The sequence below is a fragment of the Lepidochelys olivacea genome (genome assembly GCF_965140295.1).
Source record: "Lepidochelys olivacea isolate rLepOli2 genome assembly, chromosome: 2".
Taxonomy (NCBI): Eukaryota; Metazoa; Chordata; order Testudines; family Cheloniidae; genus Lepidochelys; species Lepidochelys olivacea.
Genome location: NC_140412.1, coordinates 123,960,053 through 123,970,066, shown reverse-complemented (window position 1 = coordinate 123,970,066; position 10,014 = coordinate 123,960,053). Strand labels below are relative to the sequence as shown.

The 10,014-nt window shown below is 43.4% G+C and overlaps 1 protein-coding gene across 2 annotated transcripts in view; it reads left to right on the top strand.

Moving 5' to 3' along the window:
- The first annotated feature begins 338 nt into the window (after window positions 1-338).
- The window catches only part of CDH20 (cadherin 20), a 166,660-nt gene continuing 156,984 nt past the window's right edge, over window positions 339-10,014 (top strand). For both annotated transcript variants that reach the window (XM_084620967.1, XM_084620965.1), the window contains exon 1: window positions 339-742. The gene's annotated coding sequence lies outside the window, so the exon portion shown is untranslated. The remainder of the gene's footprint in view (window positions 743-10,014) is intronic.

The following is a 10,014-nucleotide window of genomic DNA, read 5'->3' as shown; positions in this document are numbered from 1 at the left end:
TGGTGCATCTTTTAAATCCTCCTAAGACATATTCTCTGTAAAAAGATGTCTCTGGTACACACTGCTGCTTTTCCCAGGACCTGAGATGTGTGTGGAATCTAAAGCCAGTGGGGTTCCCCAGAGGTGCCAAGTCAAAATGGCAGGGTCTGAACCACAGGGTGCCAACTGGACACTAATTACTTGCATCTGGTGGTGTTCCAGACAGCTCCGCAGAGGGACGGAGTGCACATTCCTGGCACCAATTGGCTAATTCAATTTACTTCAACAGCATTCGCCTCTGTCAGAATATTCATGAGCAGCAGCCTGAGTACCAGTGGCACAGGCAGCCAGCAGCCACTTAGACTAGGGAAGGAGCAAGGGCGAAGGAGGAGGGGAAGAGGTGCCTGCCACAAACTCGAGAGGAGCTGATCAGGAGGAGCCTCCATCTCCACCGGCTCTGAGCTGAGAGTTGGCAGAGGCGAGGGACCGGGGGCGGGGGGGAGAGAAACCCCGTCGTCACTGCAGCCCAGGTGGAAGCAGAAATCTAGCCCTTTGTGAGCGCCGGGGGCAGGAGGGGGAAGCTGTGCGTCCCCCTCCCTCTTTCCCCCTCCCCCCCCCCCCCCCGAGGTGGGCTCAGGAGTGGACTTCGCTTCTCGGACGACAGTGGCCGTGGCGGGGGGCGCTGGGATGTGAGCGGGGACCCCAGCGAGGAGGAAGGTCGCCAGGAGGGTTCCCGGGGAGCTCCTGCCACACACCGCGCAAGGTACCCGCGGGGTAACACCGGAGGCTCCCTTGCCGAGCACCGCGGGAGGCAGAGGGAAGGGGCGCGGGGCTGCCGCTGCTCTCGAGTTTGGCTGGGACGTTTTCAGGTGCGCTGGCGGCGGGGCTGCCTCCGCCCTGCCACGAGCTTCTCGCCCCAACTTCCCCGGCGGCTCGGGCCAAAGGGCCGGGGGGGGGGGGGAGCCGCCTCCGCAGCGCCAGGCTGAGCAGCGCCTCGGGTGCGGGGGACGTGTCCCAGGCCCGCCGGCTCCGGGGTGGTCCCCTCTGCTCTGCTGCGTGCTGGGGGAGCCGCCTACGGGGAAACCCCCCAGGGAAAGGAGCCCGGTGGAGGCGGGGAGGTGGTTGCACAGAGAACTCTTCTACAGGCGGCCGCCCCATGGAGATGCAGCCAAGAATCAGACACTGGGGCGCGGCGGCGGGCGGGGGGGGGGGGGAGTCTTGCAAGCCCGAGAGAGCGCGGGGCGCCTGCGGGGGGGGGGGGATGCCGAGCAGGGGGCCGAGAGTGTGGGGAGCCATGGGCTGGGGGCAAAGGGGGGGGGGGTTGCCCAGTGGAAGCCCTGAACACAGGGGCATTATAGGAGCAGGAGGGAGCCCTGCCCATGGGGTGATTTGGGGGAGCCCTCTAGGGAGCAGGGCACTCGCTGTTGCCAGCCCTCTTTCCCTCCCCCCGCCCTTAGAGCCAGGGGAGGATAAATGGAGCTGTGAGCAAAGTGTGCGGGAAACTCTCCCCCTTTCTGTTTTCACTTTTTTTCCTCCTGTGAACCAAGTTTGGTTCTTCTTCCGTGGCTCTCACTGGCCGCGGTGGCCCCTCCCGGCCCGTCCCCCCGCCGGGCAGCCTGCGGTGAAGGGCTCTCGAGCCGCCGACTTGGTGGGACTCTGCTGGGTGTTGCTAGAGGAGGGGAAGGGGTAACAGAAAATAAATGTGAAAGAGATACGGAAGGAAGAGACCAATGGCTGGGCCATAAATCAGCCAGTATACAACAAGGAGTTGATGAGAATAGATCTTTTCACCCTCAAAACAAAACAAAACCAAAAAAAAAAACAACCCACTTTGGAAAGGGGAGGGGGGAACCAAGAAGGTTGGTTATTGGCACCCAGCTCTGAAACCAAGGCAGCTGATGCTGAGCGGAGCCAAGGGGTGCAGTTCTTCTTAGTTAGTTTCAAAACAGCAAGACAGCCTCTGCCAAAGATTGCTGTAAACACTGAATAAAGATTTCATTGTGGGCTGGTGTGACTGGAATAATTAGGCCGTTAATTGTTCATTCTGATCTGAAGGTGCGGGAATCAGTAGGGCACAGTAGCCACAAAATGAGAGAAAGGGAGAGAAAATAGCAACATGCAACATTTATCACTTGCTCCGCTTCTGCAGTACTTTGAATCCCAGAGCCCAGGGGTCGTTATCTATTTAACAAAAGGGCATCTCTGTGAAACTGCAGTTTAAATATGCATTACTGCCATTTTCTCTTCTTAGTTTTTATGCTGGACACAATCGAGTGATGAGTTGTTTTTTTAATCCCGTTTTAGAGAAGTAAAATGTAAATATGCCTGGAGAATGAACATCCTAACTAGACTGACTAATACCAATTAATGCATTTTACTTATGTGCACACTTTATTGCCAGCTCAGCAGGGATGGCCGCTAATGGTGCCAGCTTTTGTGCTGCTGTAAGGCTTTTCAAACAGGCATGCAAGATTTTAACAGTAAACTGTTTGCGTTTTAACTTTGTAATTATGTCCAGGTTTAAAACATGTTACTCAGAATGATTTCTCTTTCATGAAAAACTGGTGAAATAACCCTTACTACACTTTTGCTTTTCTATATGATGTAACAGAAAACCCCATGCTTGCTAGTGCTAAAGGTGATTTTAGTAGTCAAGCAAAGTACATAGGCAGTAGACTGACAGTATTGATATTTACTAAAAAATGGTGCTGTAAGTGAAAAATGGTTGTAAATTATTTCCTAAGTAGCATACAACAAGAGATACCTGTACAAAAAAAGAAAGTAGTGATATGTCTAATCAGAGAGAATGGAAGAGCAGGGTATTAAAACAAAGTTGATGAAGTCATAATCATCTGAGCAAAATCACAGGATGATTTGAAGTCTAATGTTGTAAAGGAAACAGATTCAGCTTTGGTGTGACTCCACTGACTTCAAAGAAGTTACACCAGGGATGAATTTGGCTCACAGATTTTAGTACAGATATCCATCCATTATATATTACTAAATAAAAAAAGATTTTGGCACTGGACAATGTTTAATCAGAACCACAATTAGTATACTTTTCATCTGTATACATAAGGAAGCCAGAGTATAGGAAGTACCAGTAAGATAACGGTGGAGTGAGCTTTCACTTTGCTGTCCAAATCATAGTGTTGTATTTTTCTGAGTTTACCTAAGACTTTGAGATACACTTGTGAGATTTTTGCATTAAGGGAAGGGGAGAAAACAGGATACATGTTAAAGTGCTACAACTGTATATGTAATTAAATAAAATAATGTAGTCTCTATTCAAATCCCAAATTATCTGAGGATGGACTGAGTGAGCACTGCAGTGTTTGGCCCAAGGTGGGGTGTTGGGAGGAACTCACCTGGATACTAAAAGACCGCAGTTAAAATGCACTTCACAAACGTTCTGATGAAGTTGTCAAAATTGCATTGTCATAATCCAATGATGGATAGAGGATAAATTCTTTATTTCTGATTTAATTGTAATCCCTGTTGTGAGGAACAGTTTTCAAGGCAATCTGCCAACCTGTTCCTATTTACCAGAACTTTCTACAAGGGAATATTGCTAACCGTATCTGGATCGACCCACTTTTAGAAACCTAAGAACATTTTACTGAAGTATCCTCTAGAGGTAGAAAGACAAAATGTATAGTGAAAACTATAAGAGACACTACTGACCTTGAGTCGTCGCCAGTGGTGTTTCATTAGGGAACTCTTATAAAGAATCTTAACTTTATAGTGCATCAATTAGTTAAGTGCTGTGTTTAATTTTAGAATAATTTCTGGAGCCACGACTGAAGACCAGTAAAGTTTTGTCATAAGTCTAATGTTTCTTATATTTAATAAACATAAACATATACAAAATCTATGGTTGTTAAATAAGACATGAAAAACATGCCTTAAGAACCATGATAATCATGGGGAAACTATCTTATGCCCAAATAAACTTGTTAGTCTCTAAGGTGCCACAAGGACTCCTCATTGTTTCAGCTATACATAGAGGTTTACACAATTTTATGTATTGAAATCATTAGTCATTGGTTTGTAGTTAAATGCTGAATAATACCTTGTACATAAGTTATGTGAAATGCACAGTACATCTCCAAAATAAAATTGCATTTTCACATACATAATTGTTATTCATAGCAAGTAGTCTGACAAACAGATTACATCTCTGTAAGTACTGAGTCTGTCAGGCCAATTCTGACTAAATTACTGCATGTCCTCTATTGTATAAACTAATTAAAGGGTAATTAATAAAATGATTATTTCATTCCATGGCAATGACTACATCTGGTTGTCATAGCAGAGTTTGACATATGGTTGAATGGTCAGACATTACATTGTATGATAGCAACATTTGTGCAGAACACCTAGCAAGACAGCAGAATTTTAATCCTTAAGGCTTTAATTTCAAGACTCTGTGCCAAGGTGTTACTGAATTTGTTTGCTTATACTCTTCATCTAATCTTCCTAGACCTAATATAAAATAATTTAGCCCTTCAGCAAAATTTAAATGAGCTAACCTCATGAGGGACTTAAGTTGGAACTAAAAGATAAAATACTCAGATTTACATACTTAGTCAAATGAATTGGATGTTGTTAGTTCATTTTCTAGTGGACAGTATATGTTAATACTGTACACTGGCAAAGAAAAGCCATGATGGAATTAGCATTGAGACTAAATTATCTCTTCTCCTCCTCCCCTCCCATCACCTCTGCCTTACAGATGTATACCAGGATGAGGCTGTGGTCAAAATGACATGGAGAAATCTGCATTGCAGCCTTCTCCGACTGTACCTTGCATCTGTAGGTGTACCAAAACTTCAGTTCCCAAAACTCTTAGTACAAACAGTATCGGTAAAATACACACACAATTTAAAATGTTCTTTTAGTAAAATAAATAATATAAATAAATGTGTGTGTATATATACATGATATACAGGATAACTATACACATACTCTGAAAGATCAGTGGTTGAGATTTTCAAAGGAGTCTAGGGGTTTTAAACATACCTTTAATGTGTCTACACCCCCTAACCTGCTTTGAAAATCACAACCACTGATCTTTCACAGTAGGCTTATGTGTGTGCATGTGTGTGTCTTTTGAAAATGCTAACCACAAGTAGTCATGGTTCTGACTGAGTATAGCAAAACCAGAGAGAAGAAGAAATGAAGCAATAAATTAACATTTTCATTTATAAATTACACAAAAATGGTTATTTTTTTCAGAGAAAGCAAAGTAAAAGGGTGTATGAAACTGAATGATCTCATTCGTGTCTTCCTTATTTCATGTACACCATCATGAATGAACAGTTTCTTCACTGAGTAGTCATGATTGCTCATCACCTTCCAAGGTCAGGTGCAGAGTTTGGCCAATGATGCATATAAAGCACTGTTTGTCTGTTTCTCTGAGAGTCTGAGTCCTGTTTCTTGAGATTTTCCAGTTAGACTGATCTATCTCATTTTAATTCTAACCATGTAACTCATTAACACCTGGAAAATCTTTTTATAGCATCTAACTGCATCATATGCATTGTCCAACACATGTACTCTTAATAGGGCTTTCACTGTGGCATTGTCAAAGAACCCTTATGTCACAGCTGGGAACATGAATCTGTCATGTCAGCACTGTACCTTGTTTTAGAAAGCGATAGTGTATGAATGTATTTTATGAAGAGAAGTTAAATGTGCTCATGTACTGATCATTAGCAAGCGAGAAATTGAAGTTTATTTTTTATATAAAGATTAAAACTAGTATTAGCAGAGTGCTCTGTACACTAACACTACTGCCTCTAAGGCATTGTATTTAAGGAAAAGCAAGACATGAGGCAAGACAATCATGTCTTAGTATTTTATTGGTGTAATGTGGCTAGTTAAGGATATATCATCACTTACATTTCTTTTAAGAAAATGCCAGATGTTTATAACTCAGCTGTGATAACTTGTCTGAGGCTGAAAGCTGATATGAAAGTCCTTAGTCTGGGAATATTTGTCTTTTAAACAAATTTAATTTAAGTAATTTGGCAATTTTAAAAGATGAGTGGAAGGAAATTATCTCTAATTTCATATGCTATTTTTGTTTGCACCTACAAAATGATTGCAAAAGCAATTGAACAAGAATATTTTGTAGGTTATGAATCATAGTATCTTGGGTGTTTTGTTTTGTTGTTTTTTTAATTAAAGCAATAGAGGTATACGTTTGTAAAAATGTCTTCAACACTAAGACAAGACCTACTTTTGCGTAAGGATTAATATATATACATGTGCATTTTCATTTGTGAATTAATATCACTGTTTTAAAATTCACCATCTCTTGTTGACACTATAGAGCATGTCAATATGGTAATTCTCTGGTAGAGCTCACTAAGTACACATTGACATGATAGACTATGAGTACTGTGAAGGAAGAAATACAGTTTCTGATGTCAATGATCTGTGGATGAAAGGAGCATTTCATACATTTCCAGTATGATCTATTTTTCTTTTTTGAACTAATGTTTTAAAAAAGCAAACTAATATAATGATAATTCACACACTGCACCCATTAAAGGTACTTCAAGTGTTTAGAAATAAAGTTACACTGTCAAATGCCCTTTTATAGGTTTAAAATATTTGTCTCCATTGTTTTTAATACTTTCTCAGAACCTTGAAAATGAAGGGCCCAATCCTGTAGCCGTGAGGAAGTCAAAGCTCCCACTGATATCAGTGAAAATATTCCAGTTTAAAGCAACAAATTAGGCTCTGAATTTTCTTCTCTTTTGATTCTTTCCTTCTGCCATTGGTCACTATTTCTGGGGGTTTCTGTTTTTTCTAATAGTATTTGAAGACCCAAAAATATTTTTTGTCTGTCTCCCTGTTTATTCACACACACCCCATTATCATCAGAAGTCTGGGGATAGGGTTTGTTAGATAGTTGCTGTCTGGGGCCAGCAGAGGGCACATACAACTTTGTTTTTGAGTAGGTCCTTTGTTTAAACCGCTTTTTTTTTCTTACGTGGTGAAGTATGTTTAACAGAATTTGTTGGGGATTTGTAAGGATTCATGTTGGTGAGCTCTGTTACAGCTAGCCAGCGGGCCTGCTATAGTAAGTGCTCACCAACATGAATAAAGTTTGCACAATCAAGTCCTAAGAATCGTAAAGACACAATCCATGAGATTCTAACAGTTCTAAAGTAAGTAACTCTTTGGGACTAAATTATTCAACATGATTTTTTTAAATCTACTACAGTAGCAATTCAGAGGTAAAAATGAAACTATATAATTAACGTCTCCTGTATGCCTAAGTATTTTAGCACTTGTAGCATATAGTGGATTCCTAAAACATGTAACTTGGACACAATGGGGCATGTTAAAGATGGATTGAAAGGCTTACCTATAAATCTTCTTGCTTGTGTAGTTTTGATTCAGAATTGCTGTCATGAAAATTAAAATAGCAGTAGTAGAACACCATTTGGCAAATCTTATAAAATTGGTATATAGACACCTCACTAGGTGGTGGTGGTGGTGGTTTACTGAGTGCCTTCTGTGTGCTTAGCACTATACAAATATAAAACAAGACATAGGATACATTTTTTCAAAAGCACTTAATTGACCTAGGAACTTACTTTCAAGACTTCCAATGTGTGTTAGACACTGAAGAACCTGTTTTCTTTTTAAAATGGGAGGCTCCTAAGCCTCTTGGGCACTTTTTTTGAAAATTTTACCCATAGTCCTTGTGCCATAGAGCTTACAATCTAAATAAGATGTAGACAACACCATTCCAACATATATGCTACATGGGATAATGTGATGGGCTAATATTTCAAAGCCTTGTGGAAGAAGAGGGTTTTTAAGGATGTAATTGAAGAAATGAGAGAGATCCATGCATGGAAAGGGCATGGAGATGGGTATGGGGAAAGAATGTAAAAGGTCCTAGACAGGGTAGTGTGGGAGGAATGTAAGTAGTGTGGGGGAGAGAGAATAGAAGGAAGCAGCAGTAGAGAAAATGGAATGAAGAAGGGACTTGAAGGTGAAATATGAAGCTTGATCTTGATGCAGAAAATAAGAGGGGAGACCTGTCAAATGACTCCCAGGTTGCTGGAACAAGATAAATTTATCAACACTACTTTGTATGTACTGGATCAAAGAACTGCAGAGAAGAGGAGGTTGCTATAGTAAAAGAGAGATGACAAATGTGATAATCCCCAGGGCTGAAGAGAGAAGGATAGACTGCAGAGGTGAAAGAAAGAGAATTTGGTGAAAGCATGGGTCGGATATATGTAGAAATAGGAGACAAATGGCAATTAGGTTGTGTGATACAACATGGCCAGAGGGCAGCAGGAGAGTGTTAGAAGGGAGCCTTATTCCATGTAGTGGGAAGAAAGTTTGCTATAAATTAATTAAAGCACTTTGAAGCCAATTAAAGCACCTGAAGCCAGTCATATGATAAAAGCTCCCTGCTTCAATCAGACAAGAGGAGGAGTTGAAGCAGAGTGGATTGGCGTTGGAGCAGAGAGCAGTTTGGAGGAGTTGAAGCAGAGTGGATTGGCGTTGGAGCAGAGAGCAGTTTGGAGGAGTTGAAGCAGAGTGGATTGGCGTTGGAGCAAAGAGCAGTTTGGAGGAGTTGAAACAGAGTGGATTGGTGTTGGAGCAAAGAGCAGTTTGGAGAAGTGCTGTGGTGGGCTAAGAAGACCAAGACCCTAGGTAAAGAGACACCTGGTTTGTGCAAAGGGAGGGCAGGAAGCCCCACAAGCTGAAGGGCAGGAGAGGGAGGTAGCCCAGGGGAAGGAACCACTAGTTCTAGGGGTTTACCGCTAGCCTAGGGCTGGGACCCAGAGTAGAGGGCGGGCCCGGGTCTCTTCCTCTCCACTCCCCTCCGCTAGGACACTAGTGGGGCAGTTAATACCCCAGTTCAGGGGCAAGAAACAGTGCGCTGAACCTCCCCTCAGAAGAGAAAGTGCGAGACCCATCATAGTAGTGCCAGCAATTTGCCACACGTGGTGTAAGGAGTGGGATCTACGCGCTGGGCACTTAAACCAGGGTTAGCCAAAACCCTCCCATCCCTAAGATGGACGACATGGTCAAGGCCCTAATACAAGCCACCACAGCCCAGCGGACATATTACAACCATCGGGCAAAAGTACGGGTGATGGTGCTAGTGCCGACAGCAGAAAGCAAGCTCCTAGCCAGCTGGCATGGACCATATGAGATAGTGGAAGCCATTCGGGAGGTGGACTATAAGGTCAGACAACCAGACCGCCGAAGGCCAGAGCAAATTTACCACATCAACTTACTGAAGCCCTAGCATGACCGAGAGATGTGCCTGGTCATTCGAGGAGCTCCACCCCAGACAGATGACCCACAGGGGCAGGTGAAGATATCTCCTGAGTTAACTCCAGAACAACGAACAGAGGTCATTGATATGATCCAACAGAACCAGGACGTGTTCTGTACACAGCCGGGCCATACGACACTAGTCCAAAATCATATTGTCACCAGGCCCGGAGTAAGGGTGATAATAAGACAGTACCAGATACCGGAAGCTAAAAGGGAAGAAATTAGGACAGAAGTGAAGAAGATGCTGGAACTCGGGGTTATTGAAGAATCCCACAGCCAGTGGTCTAGCCCTATCGTCCTAGTCCCCAAGCCTGACAGCACCCTGTGGTTTTGGAATGACTTCCAGAAGTTGAATGAAGTATCCCAATTCGATGCCTATCCGATACCACACATTGATGAGCTAGTTGATCAGTTAGGCAAGGCCCAGTACCTAACCACCCTGGACCTGACCAAAGGATATTGGCAAATTCCCCTGGCCGAGAATGCCAAGGAAAAGACTGCCTTCTCTACACCTGATGGCCTGTTCCAATACACTGTCCTCCCTTTCAGACTCCATGGGGCCCCTGCAACATTCCAATGACTTATGGACAAATTGCTGCGACCCCATGCCAAGTATGCCACCACCTGTCTAGACGACATAGTCATCCATAGCCCTGACTGGGAAACGCACCTAGGAAAAGTAGAAGCAGTGCTAGACGCCCTGCGGAAGGC